The following is an 18,846-nucleotide window of genomic DNA, read 5'->3' as shown; positions in this document are numbered from 1 at the left end:
AGCCGCCATCATCGGATCTTAGGACATATACAGGTTACAACATCAAGGCAGACAATGGTAATATTAATAGTTGCCTATAACACGCAGGCCTCACAAAATTGTCATACATAGCACGTAGGCGTCCAAGAGAGATGACATTATAAATGTTAAGTGTCTCCATCACACACAAGCGTAAGCTAGGTACTACCGCAACTCCAGCTCTGTTCTTACACTACAGGCCATGTCACGAGATGTCGCTAACAGAAGAGGCGCCAATGACTGTCACAGCTCGCACCATAACAGACTCTGCATTTGTGGTAACACACTACCCACCGCACACAAATATCTGACGGCCAAATCACTGCTCACTGAGCACCTTTCCCACCCTCTGGTGGAGGCTATCCATCACATTATACCCAAGGAACGTCTTGATGACTGCACCCCTTTGCAACTTTGGTGACATCTACATGCTTTAATTGATGACCATGCATTGCCTGACACTGCTCTTTGGACGTTGTGGATGGTCAAAATGACTTTGGATATGCAGCTTCATCTCTTGTCTCACATCGCTGACCTACTTGAGGTTCGATTACATATGATGGATCAGACTTACACCATCATTCATCACCAACACCGCCTGTCACGAATGACATCTCTACCATCCTGCTCAGCTGGCACACCTGCGCCTCCGGTTCTGCACCCAGACAGCAGATGCCGGCACACTCGCCTTGGTGCCTCAGCTGCCCATCAGGAGCTGCCACCTAGCACCCTACAGGATGTACCGACAGTGGGCTCCCGACAGCCACCGACCTCACCCGGGAAGTGGTCTGATCAGCTGTCAGCTTCACCACAGACCGCCACTACCCCCACCCGCACCGTACCAGGCTGACACCCAGCCTACCCACTGGGCTGGTTCCACACTACCTACGGGAAAGCCACCCACAACTGCCGCGTGCCCTGTGCCTACCCAAACAAGACTGGTGGGCACGTTTATGCGCCACACCCCACGACATACCTTAGCAGCACCTATGTTCCAATGCTGCACCATCCGCTTCTGCGACGTGACGCCTCTATGCCACAGATATACTGACCGGCATCTGATTTCTCGTCAACACTGGCACTGATGTTAGCGTCATCCTGACCAAGCACACTGTCGGTGCTATATCCCCCAGTACTCTCACCTTGATTGCACCCAACCATTCTCCCATCATGATTCACTGCTCCATCAAGATGTCGCTTCACCTCTCACCGGTTCACTCCTTCCCTAGGACCTTCCATACTGCTGACGTGGATGAACCTGTGATCGGGTTGGATTTTCTACACCATTACAAACTTTCACCAGACCTGCAGGCCGCTGCACTCCACCACGCGCCTGGTTCTACAATTCCATGCATACCCAAGTTCAGCACCACTTCACACTCTGTCTCCTAGTCTGCGCTTTCCATGTGTGCTTCCCTGGTCAAGTGCATACCCTCAAGGTTCTCTGACCTGTTGTACGTGTGCTCCCAGATCGACGAACTCTGCACCCAGAATGATGACTTATGTGCCCGTTTCGCCTCTGCCTCTGCCGAATTGTCACATGCATGGCATACCATACATTGCCTATCTGCAGCCCCACAGCAAGGCGGCCCAGCACACACCTCTACAGAGCCTTCTCACCAACCTGCTCCCGTGTCAAGCATTCCACTGTCTGATGTTTTTTTCACATCGCTGCAGACAATCTCTTAGATGCACCTTTCCAGATTCTTCGTGCCGCTTCTCTCCTGCATTGCACCTTCTGTCACCAACTACGGCCAATGCCTGGCCTACGTCGCCCTGGTTCATCAAGGTCAGAGAACCGCCGTTGCCTGTGGATACCTTCTTGACCCCTCATGCTGACTCCCCAATGCGATTATCGGCCGTCAGTAATGGCTCTTGGCAAAAAATTCGTACCACTGATGGCCCACCTGTTTGTTGTAAGGCCAGGCGCCTTATCGCTTCCAAACTTCTGCATGCCAAGGAGATCGTTCAGGATCTGTTGGTTTCGGGCGTCCTCCACCCTTCTGATAGCAACTGGTCTTCCCCTATTCACCTTGTTCCCAAAAAGTATGTGCCCTGAAACACTAATCATCATCATCATCATCAACATCACCTTACGCACATGCGTGGACTTCAGGTCTCTTAACACCCGCACCATTATCGATTACTACCTGATACCACATGTCGAAGATTTCACGCAGTTGCTTCATGGTTCTACCTTTTTCTATGTATTAGATTGTTCCAAAGCGTATCACCAGATTCCTATGCATCCACCAGATATCTCGAAGACGGCCATCATCACACCCTTCAGCCTATTTGAATAATGTTACATGCCTTATGGATTGAAAAATGCTGTGTAGACATGACAGCGGTTTATTGATTCCATTTTGCTTCTTCTGCCATTTGATATTCTTACTTAGAAGATATCGTTATCTGTTCTTCCTCCACTGAGGAGCATCCAGTTTACCGCAATTCAGTTTGTTTGGCCCTTGCTGCCAACTATGTTCCACATCCGTTATCTTCCTTGGCCATTCTGTCTCTGCCAATGGCCTCCATCCAAGGAGTTCTCATGTCGAAATTGTACTTAAACTTCCTCTTAACAGCCTGAGCAACAGGAAATAAGATATCACTATTTTCCTTTTCCTTTCTAAAGTAGTCCATTACCGAACACACGAATTCGCGTGCTTGGCGCGTAGCACACTTTTCTTCCTCCGTTTCACTTCACATGTTGGGATGTCACTACTCGTTACAGTGCACATTGTTTAAAAGGAGACAGAAGCAAATAAACACAAACAACTACAAAAACGAAATAAACTACGAACTGAATTATTAACACAAACGACTCCGTGAAACACTCACTCATTCACTGCACTGTTTCGTTTGTGTCGCGCACGTCAGGTTTGCAGAGGGGCAAGGTGGCTCCTGCCACAGAACACCAATAGGCTCCTGCTACCGACTCGAGTGGCTGGCTACCTGCGATCGCCAGGCAACGGATTGACGCCACTGAGCTGTCTCCCAGACTACAATCGGCCGCGGGCAGCTGCAGGCGCTCTTTCGCGCGGATCTCGGCGTGGCATAGTATCAAAGGTTGAAACTGAGTTTATGGAAAGTCTGAGCATAAGATGGAAATTAAGGAGCTTACAGTGATAAAGTATATTAACTGCCAAAGCAAACTCCATGTAAATAAATAAATAAACCTAAGTTCTTTATCAGTTTTTGTAGTATATTGCTGAGAAGTGAAAACAATATTTGAAAGGATAGACATTTATTTACTAGCAAAGGTATATACTTTCAAACATTTCAATAACTACCGGTATTTAAAGGCATGCATATAGCACGTTTTTCTTACCTGTCATGTTTTTTTTCCCTACCTAGCTAATAACGTCATAAATACATTTTTCATCCTTATGGGGCCGACTTTTTAATAATAAACAGTTATTTAATGAAAACTGCTCCATCAGTTTATGTTCTTATTTATACACCGTGTAGGCGCCAGCTCTGTTCAGTTATTGTAAAATGCTAATAATTTATTGCTTTTGGATATATGACCTTTCATACGGACGATACCGGTATTCCTCAGTTTTCAAGTCTAAGATGTCGACTGAACTGAAGAAAATAGTTTATGACCAACGTATGCTACCAGTAATAACTTATTGCTGTGAGAAATGAACATTACACGAGTTCGTTGATGGAAAACTCATAGGAATGGAATTGGAAACATTAATGCTGGGATACACAAAGACAGAAAGAAAGTAGTAGATATCGAGACGTTTAATACAACAAAAGTCAATGACATAACAGAAACAGTAAATACCTTGAAACGGCAGCGGGCTAGTTACGTCGTTCGGAGAACAGATGGTCAAAACAAATAGCAGTTTGGACCCCAGGTTACAACACAAGAGCGAGGGGGAGATCCCGGACAGTTGGATTCAGTTGGCAACGGGAAGCTCAACATCTGCAGAAATTGATGAAACTGCTGTGATCCTATGTTCATGTATGCTGAATCACGGTCTGCATCACCAAGTGACTGAATCGACTGATGATGATGATGATGCCATGGAAGAACACTAACGGAATAAATATCATGTTGTCGTACAACATTCGCAATCTGTTACAAAAATAAAGACTAAGAAGCCGAAAAGCATAGAAGTCATCACTATTAAGTGAATCAGTGCGGCGAAAATAGGGTAAATGTTTTATTTATTTGTCCATATAAATCTCTTTTTCAGTATATATATCGTACACAGGATATTGGGCAGAAAACATTTTATACAGACGATGACACAGTTCCCCCGAAAAACTTTCAATTCAAAACTTTCTTCAGGAGAGGTTGTTGACGGCCAGTGTGAACGGCGCTATTTGAAGTGGATTGTAAAATATTTGATGTGACGTTCCGTTCCGTAAAAGTGTTATCAGGTTATATGTTCATAAACAGGAACTAATGTGTGGATTTTTCCACAGGAATACTGAGTACAATATCCAGCAGCCGTAGAACTCAACTTCAACTAGAGCAAATTGCTCCAATTATCTTTAATTTGTAAATCAATTCACTCTGCTTTTTGACTGTTGTAATGTTGGAAGCTTGTATCACCTATTTCGTGCGAACTCAACGCTGGCGGCGCTGCAGTTCCAAGCTGAGCTCTGAGACGAGTGAAAGAAACAAAAAAAAATCCAACATAAATGAGAGGACGCTGATCATATCAGAGACATCTGATTCTGCAAATATGTTCAGAGAGCTGAAGAATGGAGTTAAGTTAGTCTGATGACATAAAAAATGAACGTGCTTTCGTTGTTTGTTTTGTAAACGATACTGTAAGGTGCTTCGTTGTTAATGTTACACAAAATGCATGTAAAAGGATCGTAGGCTACCTCGCGTTTTAAAATTGACGCAAGAAAGAACTTTGGGTTGCTTTGTTAAGTTATGCATCAGTGATGTGAGAAACAACAAGAAAGAGCATAAAGAAACAATTATAAACGACCGCGTGACAGTGTCATAATGGTGATGTTTTGAGACTTTGTATTTAAACAAACATGTGAAGGTTGCCTTATACACTGTTTCTGGTAAAGTAATAGCAAAGCGGAGTATCTATAGTAGTTATGATAAAACTTTCATGCAAGAGGAAGTTGTCATGAGTTGTTTTTGTGTTAATTTACCAACATTTAACTTACAGTTTACATTCACTTTACAGATTAGTGGATGAAAACCCAGTCATTTTCGTTTTGTTCCATCAATTCACGTCTCGTACGATGTATTGCAGTACATTGCTCTTCCAAGGAGCAGATATAACATTCTGAACTTACTGTTTTTATTCATTTTATACGGTCCAAATAGTTCATAACATTGGAATTTATGAAAATACTTATTCTAAAATGACGACTTGAAAGTTTCATTGAGTCAACAAGTCAAAAAAATATTTTTAGATACAAATTTGTGAACAAGTGCAGCCATGACTTATCTAAAACTGAATTACACTTCACAGTAACCTTTAGGATAGATTAAGTTGCCCAAACAATGTTGACGGCCCTCAGTAGCTTTTCATACAGTTGATCTTTGCAACATGACAAATACAGTTAATAGTTCAGGTTTAATAACAAAAGAATTTACCACATTTCTAGTCAGGAACTGTTTTGAAAAAGATAATATTTAAAAATGAACTATACTGTTGGACAACATGAATTATGAGAGTTTTTGAAGGGTAACATACAGAGTTTAGTATGAACATTTGTATTTAATTAATGCTGGAAGTGTGTTGAAAATGGTGCTTGGACCAATCCACTGTTTTGATAGGCTTTAGTCCTATTTACAAAGCTTTGACCAAGCAAATACCATAAGTTGATGCAAATAGGGTTGTAATGTGCCTAGCAGATGTGTGAGAATAGGAGTAGAGATATGAGTTGGAATCTGATAGGTCAGCAGTAAAATATTTTTTTCTCTCTCTAGGGTCTTATGATAGATCAGCCAGTTAATGCTGTACATACTGCTTTAGGTTGTGCTGGAACTGTGAGATCAGATATGGCAAGGACAGACCTCAAAGAATGGAGATGACAAGACCAATGCCCATCAGTTTCACTGACTATTTCACCACTGTAGGATACTAAGTGACAATAAGTGTGGAACAAGAATAATAGTTAACCCCACCATGTAGGCCCTAGCATATTATAGTTATTCTCATCATGACTTTTCTATTTACAACATTACTTGACTTCCTCTTAAATAGCCTGTGTCCTCAGTGAAATGCAGATGGACCCGTTCCCTTGTAAACATAGAACAGATATGGATTAATAGCAAATAATTTAATTGAAGATGTCTTCTTTTTAACTTGCTGAATAAATTTTACTAAAATGATTATAACAATAACTGATTAATTCCTGTTGCTGACATGGATGTCGTGTAGGAAATTACATCATGACATCAAAAATTGGCTTAACCAGTTCTCAACCAACCAGTCACAACCCAACCTAGCCCTTGGTCTTCTGTACAGAGCTGTCATCACAACCCCAAAAATAAATAAGTAAATAATAATATAAAAGGTAAATACATAAAATTATCTAATCCTCTATCTTTGCACATGTATGACATCACAGGTGGTATAATTATTGCAAAACTGGTCAAGACTGACATCAGGTATTGGTAGGTTCAACCCAACTAATTCTGTAATGACATTATTCATTGCAGAGAACATCACAAAAGATGCAGGTTTTTATATCTTACCTTCTTAGTAAGTCATTGTGTTGAATCAATCATGGTTAGCAATGTAAGTAAAATATGGAATATGTGTAGGGCCTACAGAATATTTAGTCACAGATGGTACTGCCAAGCAGAATACAGCATGTCACACTTGATGAAGTAGTCATCAGAAATGCATGAGTGTTTCCCGTGCAGTAGACTTTAACAATAGTGTCTTAAGTTGTTTGAAATATAGTTCATAATTTGCAGAGAAGTGTTGTGATCTGGTGACATATTTGTGCATTTGGTTCTTCTGTGTAGTGTCAAGAAAACAACAAATGTAAAATAATGCATAAAATCAGACAGAAAATCAACAGTAAATCATTATGTTATGACATCAGCTGCATATTTATTTACATTTATTTTTGCATGTAGTCACAAATGATGACTTCTGCAAATGACATATTTATGTAGAAATGTTAAAACATACAGAGGTGGCAGAAAAGAGATTGTTATACACGAGAGAAGTTTGGGAAGAAGGTTTCTGAAACCAGTCAGTCACTACTATCCAGTTCCAAATCCTGGAGTGAAGGCTGTCATTAAAGCAAGAATAAATAATTAAAGAAAGACTTTATCAATTCATATGACTCTGTTTGTTTGCCAGGAGATATCTGCAGAAATGCTTGTTGAACTCGAGTTAAAAATACCACATGAAATGAGTTCGGTATTGTGTGACTGTGTGATAATATCTTTTAAAATGTTGGTATTCTCTCTTCTTATTATTAGATAGAAGAACAGAAGGCTGCACCTCTGTTTCCTGTACTGTCTCCTTTTTTTGTGGTGTATGAACTTGTAAAAAATTCTAAAAGCTGAAGGTTCATCTCCACAAATTACTTCCATTTCAGCATTCAGCATATGTATGCATAAGATAAACACTATTTTATTACCAAAATAATTTCATTATGTGTGATTAAATGCCTGTGTTTGAATATTTATTAAGACAACAAATTTCAGTACATACACTGGGTCAGCTTCAAGTTATCTCGTCAATGAAGATACAAAAACTGTATATTATTTGCTACAAGCTGGGATCATACTTGCGAAACAATTGGATCAACCAAACCAACCAATACTGATGTGATGATGTTGATCTGTAGCGTAGTCCAATGTACACGTTAGGTCAAGATGTGAAAATTTGAATATGAATAGCAAAACCAATAAATGTGAATAGAATAGTTGTAATCAAATCCTCTTCCTTGATCGTCACTAAATATTCTATTTGCTATTTAGCCCATTCTTTGATTTTTGTGTATGATATTTTTGGGTATTACTTCAAATGATTTTATGTATGTGCTGAAGAGAAAATATTCTATCCAGCTTTGCTTTCAGTATACAGTTCATGACTGAATATGCTAGCTGCACTTCTTCTCTGACTCTCTATAAACCTCTGTATGAGCCATAATTTCTCTCATCTTCATGGTCCTCACGTGATATATATGCTGATGGCAGTAGACTTGCTCTGCATCAGTCACACGGGTCTGCAGCTCGTAGTATAGTGGCTGGCATTGCTGTCTCTGGACCACGGGGTCCCGGGTTCAAAACCCAGACAGGTTGGGAATTTTCTTTGCTGGGAGGCTGGGTGTTTGTGTTGTCTTCATCATCATCATCATCATCATCATCATCATCATTCATGACAGTGGCTAGATTTGGATAGTAAAGAAACATTGGACTGTGTAAAAATTGGGACTTCGTATGGGCACTGATGACCGCGCAGTTGAGTGCCCCACATGGTCATAATCAGTCACAGATGCCAGTTCTCTAAATTGCTGTAAAAGCGGGGTGCTTTGTTTTTATATTTGTTGTTATAATTTAGCCATTAAATTGCAATATTTTACTGATGCATCAGTGGTGGCACACACCAGCCTGTGTTCATAGGCTCATTTCATCATCAATATTTGCAAGAGGAAGACATTTTCCCTGGTCCAGAAAATTCAGCCATCAACCAACCGTTACAATGTTTTATGAGCAATGTTGTCTAGATTATTTAAAAAATATATAATAAACTATTCTTAAGCAATGTAGACAGCATTATATACAAAGTCTTTAAGATGGGACCCTGTTAGTTAGTGGTTTCATGCAAACATATAGGAAACTAGTTGATTACTAGAGGAAATTATGGCTTCATTAACTACAGATCTTATAGAGACTGAGAAAACATAGGAAAAACAGAAAGTATTTTATAAATCAGAGATGAAATATCAGCTAAACTACAATAATTAAAATGGAAAAGGAACACAGTAATATGAACTCTAAGTTGGGGAATGTTGTTATGAAGAATTAATGTTACCTGGACAGATCATTTTGTGTGAGGGAAGGGCTCTCATATACTAAGATGTGTTAGTGGTACTGGGAGGAAAGACAGAAATTGCTTGTGCAGTAAGAAAAGCATATGTGTAATGATGGTTTATAATAAGATTAGTGTTGTACAGATAGAACTCATATTGATAAAGTAAAGTTTTCAATAGTGGAGGAGGAGGAGGTAACAGTTGTTGGTAGCATATGAAATGTTTTGGAGCCAGGACAGAACTTTGGTTGTTGACTATTTTACATTGAAGTTAAAAATGTGAACATTGTGAGTGCTACAATGGCCTCTAAGGGAATCACATTGAGTAGAATGACCATCACGTAAAGACATAAATTAAGGAAGCTGTACTACTAGTGGTAGAGCAGATTGATTTATACCTGGTCATGATGATAATGTAAAGTAATGAATTGAGATTTGGAATTGGCATAAAAGATGAAATAATCTATATATGCCCCAGATTGGTGCTGAGCAATTGCGAGGGGGTTGAGGGGTGGGAGTGACAACTGCCTGTTGATTTGCAAATGCTGTAATTTGGATGGAAGCCGTTAAAAAGGGGTGTGAGGAGAGCAAATTATGCACACAGTTTTGGGTGACTAGCGGGTAGGCAAAAAAGAGTAATGATATAAGTAGTTCAGCTATCACAGTCATACATTAGCATCGGAGGGCGTCATTTCACATTCCATTGCTATGTTTGTCTAAAATAAATTATGGTGAGAGAGAACGTTCATACAGGATGTTACAGATTCTTTAAAATAGTTCTGTGGAGAAATTTGTCACTGAGGAGTGTTCCCATGTAAAGAAAACTATATGTTTGCGATCTCTTGTACTTTGTACCATACTAAAGCTCATCATAACAATTTTGAAGCCTTATGATTCATTTATTAAAAGGTCATCAATATGCTCTTCAGATTTGTGTCTACCTTTGCTATATATGAATTACACACAATAACTTTTGTTTTCCATGGTACAGTTGTCGTAAAGCAGTAAATTAAAATAAATAGCCACAGACTCTGATCAATGTCACAGATTATTTTGTTAGAGAGATTTCTATGTAGCATCTGTCATGGTGTGTGGTTCACAAGATAGTTAATGTGGATATTTCCTCATCACATAATTTCAGAAGTGAGAACTCTCTTTCCAGTTTGTATTTGACAGGATTCTCTTAGATATTCTCCATTATTGCTTTTCACCCCCACTTCCATCCAACTATTTATCTCCTGTTCCACTAATCAGCTGCCGCCCTTCCCTCACATCTTATCTATTTCTCATATTGTTGTGTTTGTTGAAACCAATATATCTGGGTTTGAATATAATAAATGGCTGCATGAGAATAGATGGATATGTTCCAGATGGATTTTTTGCTGTATTTGCTACCATTTTTTTAGTAACAATCCACTTACATAATAGAAGAATGTCCTGAAATGGTGATGCATTAACATGAAGACTAGAGTGAAGCTAAGTACAGATTGTTTTGAGCAGATAAATTATTACTAGTACTGTAATCCTGCAAGCTTTAATTTTCATATTTCAGTGCTTAAATCATTTTTAAAATGAATTTATGCACTGTTTTCATTTTACTACATCTGTTGGCTATTGTACTTGGCGTTTGGAAAATAAGAAGGTATTGAAAATGAAATGTTCACCCATTCAAACTATTATTAAACCTTGGCTCAACACTGTTTCAGCATCATTTTTTTGTTAAACCAGGAATTGCTCATTTTACTTAATACAGTTTTGTCTGTTATTAATGTCTTAACATCTTTGTTAATTATGAATAATATCATCTTCATTTTGTTCATTGTATTATGTTTGTTTATATGGGATTGGTTTCAGTTGCGTTCATTTGATTTTAGAGATTTATTTATTTGACTTGTTATTTAGGAAAGAGCCTTAAACAGGATTTCAAGATTATGAGCCTGACCACTCAACTTTGTGAGAGTGGCATTACACAAATCTCTGGAACACTTATGAGCACATAATTTCAGATATTGGGGAATTTGGCTTACTGAAAGTTATTGAGGAACTGTTTGTTGTAAATAGTCTGGGTGTTATAGCATGAATATATTTTGATAGTTTATAATTTATGGCCATAAGTAGGTATTCCTGTTTAAGACTTGTCAAACTTTTGCAAATAAAATCGTGTTTGAAAATTACTTTGCATTTGTTGCTGTTATCATGTTTGAATAGAAAGGGACATTATGGTCTTGTAAAATCTTCCTGAATTTGTAGTTGAAAGACAAAATGTTTCAGGGTAGTACTTATTAGCATCGAGGAAGCAATGGCTTCTTGTGGGCTGTTGGAAGACTTAAGACTGGATACATCCTACCCCTGTTGCCTCTCTGCCTTCTTTATTTTCCTATCTAGCATTTATGAAATCATCCAATGACTTATCACAGTTTTTTTTTTTAGGTTTAAAGTAGGCTGCTTAATACATCATAATATGAATCATGATAATGATAATTATTGTTTGTTTTATTATTAATGCATATATCCCTTCTTGTATTTACACGTAGTAACAACTTTCAAATGGACAGTTTTAAATCTATGTTGAAAATTTTTCTGTGGTAATATATACATACAGATGTTTTTTGTGGATATGTCATTGGCAGTTGTGATTATATGGTATTGACTAGAAATTGTCGAAGACTGAATTTGTCTTTCTAGTTATTCCATTTTGTGTGGCCGTTATTTTTTGATGGCAAAGTATAAATGGCGATAATGAAGAATAACAAAATTGAAAGGATTGTTGCTTGAAAATAAAATGAGATTCAGTTTAGCAGTTGTATGCATTCTTTTTTAAATGTTCCCAGTTATTTGAGTCCACTTTGAATGTTTAGTCATTGTACAATATAAGAAGTGAATTGTTGTAACAAACACTCTAGCTGATTCTTACTTGTATCTGCAACTGTGTGTCCAATTTTCATGAATTAAGCATCGCCCTTCTCACATATGCGGCAAATTTTCACCAAATACTTTTCAGACGAGAACATACTTTTTACTGTGTGTTTATGTAAATGCTCTGTTTTTAGAATACTTTACCATTAATGACGCCCACTGTGTTTCACTCATGATGTGAATTTCTTTCAGTTATAATTGTCACAATGAATTTTTATTGAAGCTTACTCCTTTCTCACTTTCTTTTATTATGTGCATGGTAGTACATTATTATATTCATTGTTGACATAGGCAGTATGGATATAAGTGAGTTAGCAACATTCAGAGTATATTTTGCAGTAAAGGACATCTTCAGTTTGATCATTCTTTGCTTATAGACAGTAAAATTTGAAATCCTCAGCTGATTTTGCAGTGTATAAATTGAGGAAGGCTTTGTGATTTAATTGACTGCAAAAAAATGCAGGATTGTACATTGAATATGTGCTGGTATGTTTGGGGACTAAATGATGACTTTCCTAGCTTGCTATCCCTCTTGGATTATGATGGTGCTGATTGTTTTCAGCATCACAGTGTCATACAAATTTCTTAGCATACAGCCATCTTTAGAAAACATTCTGTTGTCGTGATTGGTAAAGAGATGCTCATTGACTGTGTCCAACACCTCAAACCACAGGTTTCATTCGAGATGTTATGCTGCACCACCAAATTTGTTTATGCGAATGTTAGGAAAACATTTTTTTATGTGAACTGTCAATAACATGAAGTATGTTATGGAAAGTTTTGTGCCAGTCGTTCGATGGAGAACACAAGAGTTGTGGAAACTCTGTGTGTGTGTGTGTGTGTGTGTGTGTGTGTGTGTGTGTGTGTGTCACAGACCCAAAATCTCATAAGTGTGTGCAGTTTTTATCTTTTCTGTGAAACAATTAATGCATAAATTTATTTCTGTACTTTTTAAGGAATTTAATACGTAGTAGCTATTCGGTGGCCATAATATTTAATTGTTATTGGCATGGAAATTATTATTGTTTTTTTTTTCTTTTTGATGTGGCACAGGTTTTCGACTGGTTCCAACAGAGAAATTGCATGTATGCAGGCCATGTGGAAGAGTATACAAGCAGAGATACACACTGAACAGGCATCTGCGATATGAATGTGGATTTTCGAAGAAACAGTTCCATTGTCCAATTTGCCAGAAACAATTTAATCGTCCAGAATGCGCCCGTGCTCATCACTACAAATACCATTTCTCTCACCATTAAGAGCTTATCCTAAAGTGCATGTGCTTTTTTTAGAAGTATTTTCTCCTTCTTTCACATGGCGTTACATTTGTGTCATATTGTGTCTGTATTGTGTGTGTGTGTGTGTGTGTGTGTGTGTGTGTGTGTGTGTGTGTGTGTGTGTGTGGGGGGGGGGGGGGGTGTAATAATTTGAAAGGAAGGTACTTAGACTTAACTCAAAATTTCATAATGAGACAAAAAACTTTGTATTTGGTGTGATGCAGGTTTCAGACTGGAGCCACCAGAGGAGATCCATGAATGTAAAATGTGTGGCAGAGTGTACAAGAAACGCTACACCCTCAACAGGCACATACGATATGAATGTGGATTTTCCAGGAGACAGTTCCACTGTCCAGTTTGTGGCAAACAGTTCAATCGTCCTGATCACTATCGTACACATTTGGTGGTTCATGAAGTAAAGCCATTTAATGGAACGAGGTTAAAAACACCATTTATATTGTAAAGATACTTAATCATGTACTGAGAGTTTAAGTTTACATTTTTATTATGTATAAAAATCAGTGGTAACAAATTGAAATGCTGATGAAAGCATATAGTGTTTTTATGTTTAACAGGAAAAAAATACTTGTAAGATAGTAAGTGTTGTAACTATTGTTAGTATTTGGCTTTTATAAACATTGTGCCTTATTTTATCAGGCTTTAAAATAAAAAATACTGAAATATGTACAATACTAAAAGTATTTATTGTACATTCTTGATTATCATCGTGCATTAGTTCTATTACTTCCTTTGAGTCTTTTAACAAGTTCTCATAAAAATTAGTAGCCTTCAGTGGAGGCTGCTTTTTTATTATTATTATTATTATTATTATTATTATTATTATTATTTATTAACTTGGAATATTGTGTTCTTATACCATTCAGTTTGAAAATAGAACAAAACTTGTATTTTCTGAGACAGGTGGAAAAACAATTATGCAACACATGATAGTTCTTTTTTCTCAGACTATTTATTTAAATATTTTGCTTCATTCACCTTTCAGTTTCTATTGACTATTGCACTAAAAACATTTTGCTGTGGAAATTGTGTGTTAGATGGCAGGAAATGGACTATGAGACCAAAAATATCCTGGCACATGTATGAAATTGTTGTATTGAAACTGGTGATTGTGGTCAATGACTGTCTAAGAGGGTGAAAACCTCTTTGGAATGTCTTTTTACACAAATGCTTGACTGTTCTGAAAATGTGCAACTTGTCTTACAGCGCATTCCATTCCATATTGCTGTCTTCTTGCGACTTGTGGTGCTGTTAGTGTTTTTCATGTGTTGGGTGAAGGGACTGATTACAGTTCTCTTCCTAGGCAACATTTTGTTGCACAGTAGTGAGTGAGGTCTCACGGTGGTTATGGCAACAGACCCAGAGAAGATAGGCTCACATTCTCATCCAGTCATCCAAATTTAGGTTTTACGTGGATTTCCTGTATTAGATGATTATTATTATCTTTCACAGGACTCAAATATTTGATTTTAAGCTAATATGCATTATCGTTTGAAAATTAATTGCAGAATGTGAGAGGTGAGTTGCCATTCAATTGTGCTGTATTTTTACAAATTCGTACTTTGTGTTATATGAATAATTGTTTACCATAAAAATATATTATTTTAATGGTACTGTGTGCTGGAACTACTTTTTGCATATTTCGGTTTTAGTTGTATTTTTCACATTTTTGAGGCAAATTATAGAATCTGATTGCCTAGCAATGAATACAGTTTAGAGTTTTTTGTTTTGTTAATTGTAAATTAAATCTTTCCCTCAGTCTGTGATTGTAGGAAGCATTGTTTGAGTAATAATAACTAATAGTTTTCTTAATATGCATAATGAGTGACAGATGTTCACTGATGATGCATTTACAAACAAAGTTCATAAATAATGCTTTACAATTTTTTACTCAGAACACATTCCTTTTTATGAGTTACAATTTGGTGAAAGTATGAATCAAAATTTCTTTTACATGTGCTGTTTTTGGTGTGTGGGAAGAATTATTGTTGGTAAACCTCTGTGTTAGCAATAATTTCTTGATTTTTTTTTTGTTGTGGCTGTTTTGCAAGACATTTGTGGGCAGAAGTAATCTGACTGACTCTTCCTGGAATGCACTCTCTCAGAATTTCAACAGTAAACTATTCCGAGATGCACAACACCTCTCTTTTAATGTTTGCCTATGGTGTTTATTTAGCATTTCAGTAATGCTCTCATGCCAACTATACCTTGTGATGAAATGCACTACACTCCATTGGATATTCTCTCTCTCTCTATCTCTCTCTCTCTCTCTCTCTCTCTCTATCTCTCCCTCCCCCCCCCCCTCTCTCTCCCTCCCCCCTCTCTCTCTCTCCCTCCCCCCTCTCTCTCCCCCCCTCTCTCTCCCCCTCCCTCCCTCCCACCCTCTCCCTCCCTCTCCCTCTCTCCCCACCCCGTCCTCCCCTCCCAGTAGTCCTACCTGGTATGAGTCCCATATTGCTGAGCAATACTCAAGAATTGGTCGAACAAGTGTTTTTTAAGCCACTTTTATTGATGGATGAGATACGTTTCAATAAGATTCTTCTTATGAATATCAGTCTAGCGTCTGCTTTTCGTGCTATTTGTTTTATGTGATCATTTCACTTAAAATCACTCCAGATGGTTACTCCTAGGTATTATATGGTATATACTATTTCCAGCAATTTGTCATCAGTGCTGTAGTTGTACAGTAGAGGTTTCTTTTCCTATGTTAGCACAGCAACTCCTAGATGTAGTTTGTTTTTCCTTGGGATGACATTTATGACCATCAGGACAATGCAACTTGTCACAAAGCTTTCTCTGTGTGTGTGTGTGTGTGTGTGTGTGTGTGTGTGTGTGTGTGTGTGTGTCGAAGAGTGCCAGGATGAGTTTACCATACTCTCCTGGCCGCCAAACAAACACAATGGAGAATCTGTGGGACCGCCTCAATTGGGCTTTTTATGCCATGGATCCTCAACTGAGAAACCTACTGCAGCTGACCACAGCACTGGAGTCAGGATGACTCCAGATTCCTGTCTGTACTTTCTAGAACCTCACTGACTATCTTCCTGCAAATCCTGCAGTGGCCCGTGCTTCAAAAGGTGGTTTTCAGGCTATTGACAAGTGATCACTTTGATATGGGTGGACAATGTAGTTGCTTTTCTACTCCACGAGGATTTATTTCAAATTCTCCCATGTTCGTAAGAAGATTGAAAGGAGGCACCATATTATGATCTTCTGCGATGAAACAATTTCAGAAAACTGAATTGGATATTTTTGCCTTCTCTCTCTTATCTTCCATTTTGGTACCTGTGTGGTTCCTGAGCGATTTTGACCCGCTTACTGATTTTACATAAGAACAAAATCTCTTGGGGTTTTAGTCAGATTATTTGGCAGAATTTTTCTTTGAAAATCATTGAATACTTCTCTCATTCCTCGTCTTATGCTTGTTTACACTTTATTCAGCTTTTGTTTGTTAGCTAGATTTTGACTTCTCTTGAATCCATGATGAGGCTCATTGTGTTTATGCAGCAGATTTGAAACATGGTTATTAAACCACGATGGGCCTTTCCCGTCCTTTAAGACCTTGTTCGGAACGTGATTGTCTAAGGCATATTGAACAATGGTTTTGAAATTTTGCGATTTGTGCTCTACGTCTTCATCCTCATCGCTGAATACTTGATTTGGACTAGTCATATACTCATCAATTTGTATCCTGACACTCTTGTTAAGCAAAAATATTTCCCTACATTAACATTCCTTGTTTAATACCTGGAGTTGTGATCACTGATGCCCTCCTCTACGTTAACTGATTCAAAAAGTTCAGGTCTGTTTGTTGCTAGGAGGTCTAAAATGATATATTCACAAGTTGGTTCACGAACTATCTGCGTGAAGTAACTTTCAGACAAGAGATTCCAAATTATGTTACTCAAATCCCCATCCCGAAGTCCCCTCCCCCCGCCCTCCCGCCCCCCCTGCCCCTGCCCTCCCGCCCCCCCCCCTGCCCCTGCCCTCCTATTACAATAGCATGAACAGGAAACTTATTCATGAAGTTCTGCAAGTTCTCTCGAAAGTGTTCTGCCACTACAGCTCCTGACACAGGTAGTCAATAAACGCATATTATTACCATTTTTAACTTACTGTTGATGCTTAAGTTCATCCAGATTAATTCACATTCGGAATTCATGGTAACCTCGGTAGATATTATCAAATTCTTTACTGCAGTGAGTAGATGCCAAAGGTGGTGCCATAACCTGTCCTTACAATAAATATTTCAATCTGAATTTAGTATTTCATTGTTGTTCACTTCCAGTTTGAACCAGCTTTCTGTTCCTAGTACTAACTCACATTATTATCTTTTATAAGTGATTGTAATTCTGGAACCTAACCATGGACACACCTGCAGTTTACTGACATCATATTACCCTTTTCTGTTTCTGATCTGTGAGGCTTAGAATTCCCTGTTGGTAAAAGCTCTTGTCCTGTGTTCACAGCCATGTTTTCAGTGCATGAGTTATGCTCATGTCTTCAAAGTATGTACCACGTAGAGAATCATTAAGTGACCCAAACAGATGAAGTCTGAGTGCACCATGTCTAGGCCAGAGGGTGGATGAGGCATTGATGTCCTCCACTATTTGGTGAAATGTTTCTTGGTTCTGAGAATGGTATGCGGACATATATTGTCATGTTGGAACAAGATTTCTTTTTGATTCTTGTCCGACAAACATGCCCGAAATAGTTCTTAAGTTAATGGCTGACCTTTTGGCAATAATTGCTGCGAATGACACAATCACTATCCCAAAAGACTGCCATCATGACTTTTGCACACCAGTGACTATCTTTTTATTTAAAGCTCAGAGTGATGTATCCCAGTTTTGTCACTTGTAACAATTAGTGACAGAAAAGCCTCTTCATTGGCGTCAAACAGTTCAGATGAAAAGGCTTTTCTTTGAATATTTTTGCCTTTTATGAGCATTCATGGAATCCATTCTAAATATGCTTTTTAATATCCAGAAATCTGTCTTTATACACACATTTGCAATGCTCACTGATAGCTGCAGAACCAGTTGTTAAGTTGTGATGACCTGATCTGCATGAATAATGGCTTCCATGTGATTTGCCGTGTCAGGGCAATGGTTGTGATGGGACATCATGAAAGTGAATAATCAAGAAGTTTAGTTTCTGCACGTCCTGATACTTTATCTCTCTCTACCTATCTCCCGTCAGTAGTCCTATTAACAGCATCATTACCAAACATTGCACGCAAATCGTTGTTATGGATGTTCACCATGGAGTCTTTTAAATTCAGTTACATCTTGTTTGTAAAGAGTGTGTTATGTAGACACCATTTTGATGTTTCACTACAGTGCAACCATTTGTTGAAATTGTTTGAAACATCACACACATACAGAAGAAACGTGACATTTGAAGCACTTAAGATAATATTTCCATAGATTTGTGGTCATTTTTTTCTATCTTATTCTTGTGGCCATGGCTCATGGTGGTGTTTAAGGAAAAAAAGTGTCCATATTTTGAGCTCTCGAGCAGTCACTGCCCTTCCCCCCCCCCCCCCCCCCCTCTTCAAAAAAAAGTTATTCTGTAGCTAAGTATTAAATATGTGGGAATAATATGCAAGTACAGCACACAGTGAT

General features: G+C 38.2%; 1 long non-coding RNA gene across 1 annotated transcript; it reads left to right on the top strand.

Annotated features, from left to right (window-relative positions):
• Positions 1–4,626: 4,626 nt before the first annotated feature.
• LOC124788264 lies at positions 4,627–13,886 on the top strand. Its single transcript, XR_007016078.1, has 2 exons — positions 4,627–5,058; positions 12,978–13,886. It is a non-coding gene; the product is annotated as an uncharacterized LOC124788264 (long non-coding RNA).
• The last annotated feature ends 4,960 nt before the right edge of the window (positions 13,887–18,846 follow it).

The sequence above is a fragment of the Schistocerca piceifrons genome, chromosome 3, assembly GCF_021461385.2.
Source record: "Schistocerca piceifrons isolate TAMUIC-IGC-003096 chromosome 3, iqSchPice1.1, whole genome shotgun sequence".
Lineage (NCBI taxonomy): Eukaryota > Metazoa > Arthropoda > Insecta > Orthoptera > Acrididae > Schistocerca > Schistocerca piceifrons.
The sequence above is the reverse complement of the archived record's forward strand: the minus strand, read 5'-3'. Positions and strand labels throughout refer to the sequence as shown.